General features: G+C 45.3%; 1 protein-coding gene across 1 annotated transcript in view; it reads left to right on the top strand.

The window, feature by feature from the left end:
- Window positions 1-5,637: 5,637 nt before the first annotated feature.
- PIK3CD (phosphatidylinositol-4,5-bisphosphate 3-kinase catalytic subunit delta) overlaps window positions 5,638-14,075 on the top strand; it is a 50,363-nt gene continuing 41,925 nt past the window's right edge. The window contains exon 1 of the mRNA XM_037382253.1: window positions 5,638-5,661. The gene's annotated coding sequence lies outside the window, so the exon portion shown is untranslated. The remainder of the gene's footprint in view (window positions 5,662-14,075) is intronic.

Here is a 14,075-nt window from a genome sequence, read left to right as displayed (position 1 = left end):
ATACGGGGTTATGAGGAGCGCACAGCGAGTTTTACAGGCTGAGGCAAAGTGTACGGGTGTCTGACAAGGCGCTGGGCGGCGCAGGCCTTGCAAGGCTGGGGCGGGGGGGCTGCAGGCCCCGTCCCAGGCCAAGACCCCACTGAGACAGGTGGAACAAGAGAGTGATTTATATCCGCTACCGTTTACTGCAGTTTACAACTAAATAAGCGCTTATCGCATGTGTTGTCCAGCTCATGTAATCCTGCACGTAACAAGAAATAGACATGCCGTACTCAAAAGTGGACTTTATTGTTGGGTTTTGTGGCTTTTGGGGATTGTTATTTCCTGTTTTAACTTTCAGATGACACTGTGAGTCTAGTGTCTGAAGCATCAATTCTCACACAAGAGGTGATGAGCACAGTGGAAATTATTAGCTACGTCTGGTCCAAGGTTTTCAAAACTAACTAGTGAATTTGGGCCCCAGACATACGATGCTCTCAAGATTTTTGAATATCAAGTATTTTAAAGTGTCTTGGTTTGAACTTCTACAGTTGCACTTAAATTTGGGAACTGCTAATTTAATTATTAATCCCCTGTCTTTGCTGATTTAGTAGCTGATTTAGGTCTATTGTATATATGTGAAGTCCTTCAAAGACTGTCTTATCCTTCACTTCTGTGTGCAATTCTCTGAGTAAATGATCTTCCAATTAACTTTGGCTTTTAAAGGAGTTGGGGGAGGGAGGTGTTCTCGGCGTTTGGGGGTGTGCTTTGGGGTTTTTAGGGGTTTTTTTTTCCCCTTATTTTCAGGATTTCCTGCAGCAGATCTGTTTTTTAACTTGTGGATGTGTTTAATTACAACTGTAGTTTACCAGAAGACTTCTGTGTGTAATAGTCTTCACAGCTACAGCGTTCAGGCCCCTGTCATTTCTATCCCAGAAATGTTTGCTCTCTAGAAAAGGAAATTGTGGTCAGTGGATAAGCCTCTGTTTTATTCAACAGCTGCGGTAGAGACAACAGAGATACCATTTCAAGATCTGTGTAATTACAAACATATAGCAAGAGCTCTGTTTATACGTTGGGTTTCTGAAGAACAGGAAATGGATATGGATGGGGCTAAATCCGGAAAGGCAGTACTGTGTATTAGAAACCAGACTTCCAAGTCCTAAGATAAATTTTTATTTCCTGATCTTTGAGCACCACATTTTGAAGAGACAGATTTCTTGGGATTGTGTGGCAAAGTTCTGAAGTGATAGTGGCAGTGCTGCAGTAAAGAAAATACTATCCCTGTCCAGTGTGAAATGTACGTGGCTACATATACCAGTTGACTCTGAAACTTTACAGAGAAACAAACGATGTTCATTAAACTATCAGGGTACAGCTGCTATAAGTCTCATTGTATCTGTGAGACTTTGGTTGCAAGGAGCTGTGCTGTGGGATCGTAAGGCAGGCAAAACTAAATTCAGTAGCGTGCTAGTGCCTTTTTGCAATGGATAAAAAGTTGTAGATGACGCATGAAATGCTGAATGTCTCTTAGGCAGTAGATACTCTGAAACAGAATACAATATATCAAAAATCCTATTTTAAGATGAACCATGCGAATAAATGGGCACAGGAGTTCTGCGCATCAAGAAATACTAATAATCTTGTCAAATTATTTGAGGTAATTACAGATGCAGGAACGTTACATTGGTTCATCTCTTGGTTTTTTATCTCTCTTAAAACAATATACAGGCGTATCAAGCTTTTGAGGACGCATGGAAGGGTAAAGAGCTTTGTCTTCTCTCTCTCCAGTGGTTTGATGGGTTATTACCTTTAGCAGCCTGTGTAAATTGGTAAGAGTGGTTTCTGTGCCGGCACTTGGGTGGTTGTGCTGCGGCCCGTTGCGATTGCCGGTAGGTGGTGTGTTGGCACCGGCGTCCGTGCCTCGGGGACCGCCCCCGGTGGGGCTGAGACAGGGCTGTGGCAAGAGGCCTCTGCATCTCCATCCCCTCTGGAAAGTGGAACAACAAATACATGTTGTAGCAGTGCTGAAGGGAGATTCTAGAAGTCTGCAAACGGAGATGACAGTATGAGTTCAACTGCAGTTTTTACTGGCAGTGGTTTCTCCCTCCTTGCCACCTGCCAGCAGGATCCCACATCATGCTGGGCTTGGTTAATTTGTGTTAAGGGGATGGGGCCTATGGGCAGGCCCAGTCAGATGTAGGTGGAGTTTATTTTATTCATTGTAAGAGTAGTAGAGATGCACATGGCTGAACTCTCTGTGGTCCAGGTATTTGGATTGCAGGCCATGTTGTAAGGGGCTGTGTTCTGCCTCCTCCTTTTAGGCTGTGCCTTGAAACCTTTGTTCAGGTTTTGGCCCCTCACTACAAGAGGGGCGTTGGGTGCTGGAGCATGTCCAGAGAAGGGCAGCGGGGCTGGGGAAGGGTTTGGGCATTGGTCTGATAAGGAGCAGCTGAGGGAGCTGGGGGTGTTCAGCCTGGAGAGGAGGGGGCTCAGGGGGGACCTTATCGCTCTCTACAGCTCCCTGAGAGGAGGTGGTAGCGAGGTGGGGGTCGGTCTCTGCTGCCAAATAACAAGCGATAGGACAAGAGGAAGCGGCCTCAAACTATGCCAGGGGAGGTTTAGGTTGGATGTTAGTAAAAAATTCTTCACCAAAAGGGTGGCGTCAAGCATTGGAAGAGGCTTGGAGTCACCATCCCTGGAGTTATGTAAAATCCGTGTAGAAGTGGCGCTTAGGGATGTGGTTTAGTGGTGGGCTTGGCAGTGCCGGGTTCATGGTTGGACTCGATGATCTTAGAGGCCTTTCCCAACCTAAACGATTCTGTGATTATTCTCCTTATTGCACCTGCCTTGCCCACTTTTTGAGCAGGTCTGGATAACGAGCTACAGTCCCAATAGCAAATAGTTAGGTCTTATGTGGATGTCTTGATGTGAATGCCACAGAAGAGTTAATAATCTCTGGTAGCCCAGAGGTTCCTTCAATTATCAGCAAAGATGATCTCTTCCAAAGAATGATTCAGAGCATTTAGATGAAGGCCTTGCTCTGAATCACTGCTTGTAGGAGCATCTCTCTTCATCAGTTAGTCAAAAAGACAAAACAAAACCCCTAAGGGCCTAGGAAGACTAGGTTTGCCAACAAAGGGAGGCACTGGGAATGCCCCTGGTCCCATTCAGGCTCCCTCACACGTACACACACACACACCCGCCTTACTTCTGTGCCTGGAACAGAGAACTGTAGTGTTGGTTGCATTTAAGCCAGGGGGATTGTTCATGTTTTGCACGGCTTTTTAGCGGCTCAGAAGTACTGGGGCTTCTCCTGTGTTTTGCATGCCTCTAACAGCAGAGGGTCTTAACTGGTAAGCCTCTTTCTCTTGGGTTTGTGACTGCATTTGGAAAACTTGTCCTCTGTTTATTTTTCTTCAAGTTATAGCCTTGGGTCAACATTCTTATAGGTTTTATAAATAAACAACAGCACAGGGTGTCCCTTTGCAAGCAATGCAGAGGCTTTGAAAATGACTGAGGAAATATTGCATTCCCTCTTCCCACCGGTAGATACCAGACTGTTTAATTCTTTTCCGCTGAGTTGCCTCACATGTGTCTTCACTCCTTCTCTTTTAGGTTTTAGCAATTTAAAAAATTGTTTTGTGTCTTATTAACAGTAGAAAAGAAGGACAATTTGCCTGTGCACAGTGCTGAATTAGTACAGGTGCAGAAGGCTTTTGATTGACAAAATCCAAGCTATGTACAGTGTAGGGAGAGGCTGTGCTGACATCTTAACGAGTTAAGGCCTATAACTGATCCTGAGCCGTCACTCACCATGGGATGTGCTAGGTCATTTTATGGCTTCATATTGTGACCTGTTACCCACTATGGCTTGGGTTGTGTGTGCTTATCCCACCTGCATTCGCTTTAAATTTTGATTACTGGTCTCCAGAAGCACTGGCCAAGCTGCGTTTTGTGTTTGGCTTTTTTCCCTTGCTCTCAGCATCACCAGGATTCCTGTGACATTGTTCTCTTCCTTTTGTTTTATCCAGTTAGTTCACTGACATAAACATAGACATGGTGATGTCTATGCAGGGATAAAGTCAGAAATACTTTATATGAAATGGAAGCCAGGGTGTTGGCCTGTTTGTCAGTGCTTGGCCATTCCATCCCCTACTTGTGTTTTTGTGCCTAACTGTTTTTTCTTCATCTCCACCCTTTTAATCTCTCAGCCTTCTGTGGAAGACTGAAAAGATAAGGGTGAGAGCAATGCAGACTCCTGAAGAATAGGAACCTTTCTGTCAGAATTTGCCAACAGAGGGTGAGCTGGGAGAGCTGCGAACACTGGGAGCCGTGGACGAGCTGATGCGCTGTCCCTCTTCAACAGATAGATGCGACTCAGAATCCTTATTCCCTAAGCAGGTTACATACATGGGCATAGAAATGGTGCTAAGAGCTGTTCAAGTGCAGCAGGTCATAGATGAAAGTCAAATAGCTTGTAGAATGGTCCTTGGATATTTGAAGCTGCAAATCTGAACTCTTGAGGATAAAGGGGTTACATACTTTTCCTTGAAGTTTAGAGTGTAAAATGGGTGTAAAAAAGAGCCGTCTGTGGAGGAGTGTCTGTTTTGACCAGTTTCCTTTACTCCATGGCCCTGGGACCTTCAGAGCAGGAATTAGTCTTGTGTTATCTCTCCAAGCTAGTCTAGCAGTAGGACTTTTCCTGTGCACGAGGGACCAAGAATACCCTATCCAAGATACAAAGAAAGCAGTGCTTTAAAAAGCAAGCTTATAGCTGTGAGTGGCCTGTTGCAAAAAGGACGAATGGGCAACAATTCAGCTTTGTGTCTCCCTTCAAAAATCCACCTCTAGCCTACATGAATTACAGCAAAATCTATTAAGCTTCTTGAACCTTGTGTGCTCAGAGTGGTGGCTGACGTGGTGGAAAGGCAAGCTGCCTTAGCAAGGGACAAGTGGTAACACAGGAGAAGAGAAGGGGAGGCAAGGAGCAGTCCCAGTTCCTAGTGAGAGCAACAAGGGAGCTCTGAGAGGAGGATGTATGGGAGATGATGCTTCATGCAGCATCTGGAGGGGACCTCCCACTCCCCCGCGTGTGCTGCAACCCCCACCCCCCCGGTCTGCTCTCCCCTCCCCAAAGTCTTTTGGTCATTATTCTCTGTATTGGAGGCCAGTTGCTGGCTGCAGTCAGTTTGGCATCTCTCCGAGTGTGGCTTGAGGCTGCAGACCCCATGCACACCTGGAACAGGCCCTTTGCCAGCCTTGCTCCTGCAGCATTTCCAGAACCTGGTCGCAAGATGCAGGGTGCTGCACGGTCAGCAATCCCACCCAGTGTCCCTGTCAGCACAGCCTCCTGAAGAAGACTGCGGTAACGGGAGTTCTTTGCACTTGGTCCTGCCTTTTCTACCGCTCAGGAGCGGACAGCGCATGCTAGGACTCAGGTTGATAGTCAAGTGTAGCAGGCACTCCAGGAAGCTCTGATACCTGTGGGTTTAGTCCAGCTCCCTTAACACCAACTGCATGCCTACCTCTCCCCGCCCCTGAGACCCACGGAGGCTAGTGGGATGTGTTTCCCTTCGCGCTGCTGGGTTTCCCCTCCCTCAGTGGCTCTCTGGCCACGCTCCGTAACCAGCTTCCCGTCAAGAGCAAGTACAACGTTTCTCGCCGAGATGGTGGCCTGTGGTAAGGGGGTGGAAGGGAAGAGGGGGTGGGGTGTGCGCTGGGGGAGCTGTTGCTGCTGCAGTTTCGTGCCTCAATCTGTATTCTCTCTCTCCTCTGCATGGCTTCCTGTTTTTTCACACCACTGCTCTTTGAAACAACAAGCTGCAAGCAGGACAGGGGGTGGAGGTTAGTAGACTGGAAGCCTCTGGCAACACTTGCAAAAGGTCTGGGTGCAGGCTCTGGAAAAGTCACGACGTGCTGGTGTATTTTTCATGGTGTGATTCTGTCATGTGTGCCACAGAAGTGGCTCTCTGAGGAAGTGGCATGCATGTGCTCCTCAGAAATGCATTGCCCAGTGCTGCGCAATTGCAGCAGAACTATTTGTTGCTTCTCCTCTTTGGCAGTTGTCTTCCTCAGCAGCTCTTAAATGGGCAAAACTAGAATTTGGCCTGTACTTAGGCAACTTAGGCATTTGTGATAATCAGTCAGATTTAGTCAGTGTCAGAGTAATGCTGAAAAATGAGCCACTGGTGTGGATTCCTGCAGAATTTGGGTTTTTATGCTTCAAAAACCATGCAGTCCAGGTTTTCTGAGTGTGTGAAATAAGCAAGCATCTAGTTCGAAGTGCAACAGCTATGAGTTGCCCTACTTTCCTGTGACCTGGGGCAGCTGGCAGCTTGTACCAAGGCTGGACAATAGTGAACTGCTCAGAGAAGGGATTCCCAAACTGCAAGCCAGACAGCAATTGCTAACGGTTTGCAAAGAACTGGTAATTCTTCTGTTTTTCAGATGCATGACAGTGTTTGGAAAACCAAAACAAAACAAAAAGAAGCTGCATGGGAACTCTGCTGTCGGTGTAATTCCTGTATTTACTGCTATGTTTTCTCCCCTCTGTTTTGAGAGGAGGAAATGGTCAGTTTGATCATCAGTAAAAGGCAAAATATGAAGAAAGTGATTTCTAGGATAGCGTCAGGATGAGGGAGCTGCACCATCAGGTGTCCTGCGGGAGTCAAACCTGTAGCAGAGTCCTCTCCAGAACAGGACTTGTAAACAATGTTTGGAAACATTTTTTCCAGTCTCCTACACACTTAACATGAGTGAGTCTCTACTCTCGTTAAACCCAGAATTCATCTTTGGTAGATGAATAACTTGTAGGGTTGAGGGAGTTTCTCTACCATATGGGACCAGTATCCTGTTCACTTTAGTATTCAATCTGTGCTCTTGTTCAACACCACGTGCTCTAGAGAGAGACACAAGGAGTCCTGTGCTCTAGTCAGTATGATTGTGGCGGAATGGGAGGCTATTTCTAATCTGAGATCACTGTAGTGCTGCTTTGTCTGCCAGTGAGTTGAAGATAAATTCTCTAGAAGCAAACATTTTTGAGGAATGGAGCTAGATGACTACAGGTAACTGTTCAAAACATGAGATAAATGGGTGTTTCTGAGATGCTGGTTTTATTGATGATAGCCTTGGTTTGCTAGCATGTCACTAAGTGGTTTCAAAAGCTGCTCCTCTGGGTAACAGTTGCAGAGTCCAGAGAAAGGTAAATTGAGGTTTAGGTTGCAAAGTCTTGTTCTGGCAATGGTTTCTCTCCCGAGGAGGTGGATGGGAAGTCAGCTGAGCACAGCTGCTTGTGAGTTCTTTGCTTGCCAGACAGTGCCATAGGAAAGAGATGAAAAATGGGAAAGATTGCATCAATTATTGAGCCTTGTAAAAAAATAATTAGCAAGACAACAGTAGGCAAGTGGGTAGGGAAGAGGAGAAAAACAGCTGCCAAAGCATGAAAAGATAGGTCTTCACTTGAGACAGAAAAGGAAAGGGAATTGGGTGAGACACTCTGTTAATCAGTAGCTGGGTAGAGAGATGGAAAAATTAGCGTATGAGCTTTGTGTGCATGTTAGAGCAGGGCAAGGCCTGAGGGGATGCCGCCTTGTTGAAGTTGCCCACCCTTGGCTTCCACTGAAGGGGTCCTTCAGATTACATGCCATTTTCCTGGCTTTTCAACAGATGTTACCAATGGTACCAGATATGACCCAGTGATACAAGGAGAGGCAAGAATAGCTTGTGCAGGTGTTTGTTGAGAAGGATTGCCTGGCTTTTCCATATTCAAATTGCTACCCGGGCTGTAAAGGAACTGGCCAGAATGCTGGTTAGTTCAGGTTCCCAAGTGACAGGAACAGGCTTCCATTAGGATTCAATTTTCTCTTTCATTTTACAGTTCCCTCCAGAGCCACCAGCAAGCATATGGATGATTTTTGCACGGTAATGCTATGGCTGCTGATCTGTGGGCAGAGCTGTCTGCTGTGATACAAGGATGTAGATTTAACAGTCTCTACTGCGTGCTGAATGTAAATTTGTCAGTAGTGATTTCTTGGTGATGCCCGTTCATGTCTTCCAGATTAATTCCTAGCATTGTTATCCTCCTGGATTTGTTTCCCACAACAAGTCTCCCAGGCACCTCTGTCTAGAACTTAGCAGATGCGCTCTCCTCCTGGAGAGCTGCATCTGACTGGTTTCTCACATGGTGCTATGCAGTCTCTTGCAGAGGTCTTTTTCTATATTACCTAAGCAGATTTTTTTACATTACCTGCGTGATGTGCATGGGTAGTGTAAAAGCTACAGCTGTCCTGTATATTTAAGGAAACAGCCTGTCTGTTGGCAGTTCCCAGTCCTCCCACCAGAACATTTTTCTTCACGTAAGGCAACCAGCTAAACAGAGGAGTAAAGCACTGCAGGAGAAGCCCCGTTACAGCCAGATGTCTTCTGAGCACTTGCAATCTGTAGAACTGCTGATGCGCTCCTTTCCTTCAGGGACAGTCAGCTACACGTATATAGGTAGAGGGTGATTCAGTCACCCATGATAAGAGCTAGCAGGTATCTTAGTTGAAGTAAATAAACAAGTATTGGCATAAACTTAATGGCTGTCTTCACTAAAGCTCAGTTGCCTCTCTGTAATGGAAAGTTTCAGGGAAACTTTGGGGGAATTTGCACACATGCAATCAGAGCTGCTGACTTCTCATTCAGAGCAGACAAAAACATTGTTTTCAGAATCAGTTATGCTGCTGGTTTTTTTTTTTTATTTTATTTATGGCCTCTTCCTCTATTTTTTTGCAACATAAGAGAAGCAGTGGGACTGATTTTAATTTTCTGCTATAAGACTGATCCCAGGGGAGTACGTGGGGAGTACTGATGGACAAGTCACTTGCAGTGTCTTCTGCTGATGCTGCCAGCATGGAGGAAGATCACTTTGCCTTGGACCCAGATGGTGGGAGCATTTTTTACTGGGCTTATTCAGTCTTTGCTAATTCACATGTGGGCAGAACTTCCTGGACAGGTGTTTACCCTGCCAGCTTGTAGCTACAAGGTCTCCAAAGTACAGCCAAGGTAGCAGGCACAACCATCTGTCGATGATCAGTGTTTCTAGCTCATCAAGAAGGTGATAAAAAATTCATCAAGATCTGATTGTCCCATGGCTGATCATTTTGCTATCTAAAGTGACTGCAGGGGAAGACTTTGTGAGTTCTCTCCTGTGCAAATTTGTCAGGTGTCCTCATCTCTACTGTTTTGCAGTATAGCAGGATTTCCCATGCCATTTTTTGTCATTTGTAAATGGAGTAGATGTTCAGCTGCCTTCCCTCCTTTGGTCAGCTGGACCCCACAAAAGAGGCTCAGGAAGAGGGGAGCAGGGAAAATGCTGTGATGCTCTGGATGGAGTAATTCGCAGTGCCAAGTAATCTGTTACCACCAAACATGCTGGGGTGTCTGTTAGTTGAGATGAGGGAAGACAAAGGTTCAGTAGCGACAGGAGCAATGGGGCATGAGAGCTCAGCTATTCTGGTGAGTGAGATCAGGTGCATGTACTTGTGCATCTCTCCTCTTGGTAAAACACATTTCAAATCTCTGTGGGCTTTTGCTGGTTCTGATTCAGCAGTGAAAAAAGATCAGGTGTGGTTTGGGGGGGGGTTGGTTGGTTTTTTGTCATTTGCTAATCTGAGGGAGCTACTCCAATCTTAAAGTTTGCTATGTGGATATTTGTATGACCACAGGGGAAAAAAAAGACTGGTGTTTCAGGAACAGAAAGTGCTAGCCTCCATTTCCCCCCCTGCTGCATATGACCTCCAAATGCAGGGGATACACAAGCAGAGTGCATGGGAGTCAGCAGCACCAATCAATAAAGCACTGAAGGAAGAGAAGAATGGTAAATAAATAATGTGCATGGAGGAATAGTCAGGGCATGACCTTTTGTAGCACTGAACGGTCTGTAAGTGGGTGCTGTGGCTCAGGTTGTAATGGCATGACATTAAAAGCCCATATGGCATCATCAGGAGCAATGTGTTTTGAGAGGGCATTTGCCTCCGGGGTGGAAGCTAGTAAAAAGAGACAAGTGTGACAGGCTGGGAAGTGGCACAGAAAGAGAAATGCTTCTGTAAAAGGAGAAGTCTGAGGAGGAGGAAGGATATATTTTTAGTGTCAAAGGGCTCGTGAATTTCTTTTGCTTTTGGCACAGAAGGAATCCCATTGTAGTGGCTAGGTATATTTGGTTTTGTTGGGGGATTTAGGAGGTAGGGAGGGAATATCTTTAAAGGCCCCTTTTCTTTGCAACATTTTCTTTAGAGAGTTGAGGGAGCATCTTGGCTCCCCACAGCGTCCTGAAGGAACCTGACAGATGAGCAGGTGGGTGGTTGCAACCAAAGCAAGCAGGAAATGCTGCTGTTAGGGGTTCATGGGGGTGCCATGCCATAGGTCTGCAGGCTTGTTAACCTGTTGGGCATTTGACTGACTAGCAAGCCACACATCTAGCAAGTAGATAACCACAACAAGAGGCATTGTCAGTCATGTTTTACTTTCGCCCACCACTTCTCCAGCCTGCATAGCCCAAGACGGGTGCTGCTACAGTTTGCAGTTTTGCAGGCTGTGTGCATCTTCACTGGAGTGACAATGCTGGGATTGCCCAGCTTGCAAAGCAGGACACTCTTTGTGCTACAGGCAGTTCAGTGCCCATAAGCTTTTTGGACAGCAATGAAGCCAGTACTTCCCAGCAAAACATCAACCTCAAGACCTGGCATCTCTGACCTCTCAGAGTAAAACAAGTAAGATTTCCCACTGTTCCCCATCACAAGAGCTGCTCTTTGGCTGAGAATGTAGCAGTCTGAAATGGGATGGTAAAGAGAGATGCTTTACTGACAGTAACGTAAATGGAATGGTTCCCTTTTCTGGTGCCTTTTTGCTTGTTGCAAATTCTTCCAGAACTTTATAGAAGTAAGGCTTTATGGTCAGGTCATTGGAAACAAGCTACACCCCCTCTTGTGGTACTCTAGCAAATGGCTGTATTTGGTCAATGTTTTCAGGTGGTTTCCATGTTGCTTGGTATCTCCAGTGGGGACTCCAGATCATTTCATTCTCAGTCACACAAAGCAGTGTGGCTTTGCAAAGTACTTTGGCAATATGACTGTGCTGTATATAATAACACATACCTGTGAAGCTGGTGCTTGTGGAGAGAAGCCACACAGACTTCACTAAATTTTTCCATTAAATTTCCCAGCCTAATTATGAAAGCATCACCTTGCCAAAGTTGCATGTGAACTCTGTGGCACAATTCACCTCCTTCTTGATAGTGGTGTGCAGCTCGTATCTTCCTGTAGGCATCCAAGCGTCATGGCTCTTGATGCCTGGGGGCTCTGTTAACTCTGTGTGTCTGTTACTGTCCTCTCCTTAACGCCTGTCATTTTGTCATTTTTATCCAGGAGACTTTGCTCTGTGTCTTTCTATCTGTGACCTTCAGAAAAAGAGAAAATTGAAACTCCGGCTCCTGACTGGAGCCAATTTACACCAGCCACTCAAAACACTAAACGGAAAGTAGGTAGGAGGAAGGAAATGAGAGTTTGAGTGTTTCCCTGTTGCAGGTAACAGGGAAATAGGAGATCCAGCACAAAGTTGTCATCTTGCTGAGCCCCTGCCAGCACCGCAGGTGCTTTATGGCTGCTTTTGTTGGGTGATTTGTTCCTCTTAGTGTCAGGGTAAAGCCAGACTTAAGGTCTTTGTGATGGTGCAGAACAGGCTTACAGCAGCAACAATTTAGAAAAGGGACTTCCAGGCAGTCTGGATAAGGCTGAAATTTTTTCCGTTTAAAACAGATGGGGGTGTGAGTTGCTGTGTGCTTGTGGTAGCTGTTGAGGACCTAGTGGAAATAACGTTGCATCAAACCCAGGCTAAGATCTTTACAATTTTCCAAGCAAGTGACTGAGCAGATGTATATGCAGAGGTGGGTAAGCTGGGGTAACTTGTGTTATGTTGCTGGCCTTCTGCTAAAATGGAAGAATCACTTAGGTGAAGCCTCATTACTCAGGACTGTAAAATGTACAAATATGAAGATAGACTGCAAACTCTTCTAGTAAGCAATTAAGACCGTCTGCACTTAGAAACTGCTATTGTTCAATTGATTTAATAATTGAATTAATATTCAGTGTTGTTTACCAATGTGGACAGTTTTATTATCTGTTCAGGAGCAGATGACTGAACATGCTAGGCTCAGCAAAAGCACCAGTTAAATGGCGGGACACACACACACACACCCCCCCTACCAGTTTTCAAGTATTCAAGTGTTTTCCTTGAAGTAAGCCCTGACAAATGAGCGGCAAGGTCTTCCTGGAAGCTTGAAGGAAAAAGATTTTAAATAAATAAATAAATACGGCTGTTTCACTTTTTCATGTGTTGAGGGAAGGTGAGTTGCCAAGGAGTGCAGTGCTTTGGCTTTGCAAGACAGCTGCTGGGAAGAGGACCTGGACAGCGCATGCTCAGAAAGAAGCGGCATGTCTTGCATGTGCAAAACCCAGTCTGCAAATCATAATGACGTACAATTTTCACAGAACAATGTGCCTTTTTTTGTTTCTCACGTCCCAGAGAAAAGCAGCAAACTCTGCAACTATTAATGATAAAAATTCCAGATTACCCAAAGGGTTGTGATGCAAGATACACATGTGGGAGTGAGCTGGGGTTTCTGTCAATAGCCTAGATACAGTGCCTGTCTTAAATGCACTTTCTGTGTGTCTTGCTTTGCTGTTTTCCATGTAGTTCCCCTCTTATTTTGTATGTGCATGTGATGTGTCACGCATGTGCTCACAGGCAGCACTTCTACACCCAGCGTGGCAGCATGTTGATTGCTGTCTGCTGTAGGAATGCCAGATGTAACTATTCTAATAGGAAGAGGGCTTATCCCTAGGGATGTTATGTGAGGAGCGTGTCCGCTTCCAGCTCAGCCTGCAAAATACCTAGGCTTTGCTGGAGATGCCCATTCATACTGTCATATTAAAACGTTATCAGGCTACTGGATGCCAGCCTAGTGCCAAGCAGCAATTTCTGACCAAGAAGTGTGCCAGGGGACCCGTCCCAAGGACTGGCTGGAATTACTGCTTGGGCTGTGACTTGGTGCTGATCTCCATGCTGGGGCAGATGATTTTGGTTTTAGGCTGGTGGAGAATTTTCCTGAAGGCTTGACCCCATCAGAGTCCCCTACCTCTCTGTTTTTAGGAGACTGATTTTAAAGACTTTGCTAGTTTGTGGTACTCTTTGTTTTTCCCCTTTTTGTGGGGACAGCAGAACAAGCCAGCAGTAAAGGGGGGGGGAATAGCTCGCTAATCTCTTAAGTGATCCAGTGCTCAACGTTAACTGTTCTAAGACAGCAGCGAGTTTGTAGCATGCAAGGCAAGACCTGCAAAAATCCTTTGAGGCAGCAAATTTCTCTGCTTAAGTGCATCCCACTGATGTGAGGGGGGGCACCCAATCTCGCTCAAATCCTGGCTGCTGCCACGTTTTAAATGATGATACTGTAATAATAAATGATGAAGCTTTTATTTTGTTTTGAAAGGCACGCTGACCCTTGTAGTGTAAGCGCTTAATGTAGCTAATAGTTGTCTGGTACAGTTTCCCAGTCCTAGTTCTGTTTAGGCTATTTGGACTGTTAGCTTCTGTGAAATACGTCTTCTTTTTTTAAAGACCTAATGAAAACAAACATTTGCTATTTCTGGACCAAAATTTGAGGACAAAAATTTTGCACTTTACTGCTACCAAAGACAGTTTGTTTTTTCTTCAACACTGTTCCCAGGGTAAAAGTTGTAGTTTTACCTCCAGCTATGTAAATGATTCTTCATCAGTATGTCTCAGGTGGAAATTCCCCTGTTCACAAATGGAAATTTTGCTCTGGTAACAGTAAAAATGATAATTTTCTTTCAGCCAAAGCAATCTCTCATTTTAGAAAAAAGAAAAAAAAATCCTTTCCCATTCCTTTTTTCCTTGTCATTGATGACTCATGCAATGGCCTTTGCTACTAATTTCTGACTCTTAAGTGATTTTTCAGGTGGCTGCTAAAAAATTCTTAAAGCATTTGTCACTGGCATGTGCCTCATTTTGTAACATGACACGTATATCCTGGTTTTTAT

Source organism: Falco rusticolus, chromosome 3 (assembly GCF_015220075.1).
Source record: "Falco rusticolus isolate bFalRus1 chromosome 3, bFalRus1.pri, whole genome shotgun sequence".
NCBI classification, from domain to species: domain Eukaryota; kingdom Metazoa; phylum Chordata; class Aves; order Falconiformes; family Falconidae; genus Falco; species Falco rusticolus.
Note: the sequence above shows the minus strand (reverse complement) of the source record. Positions and strands in the feature narration are given on the sequence as shown.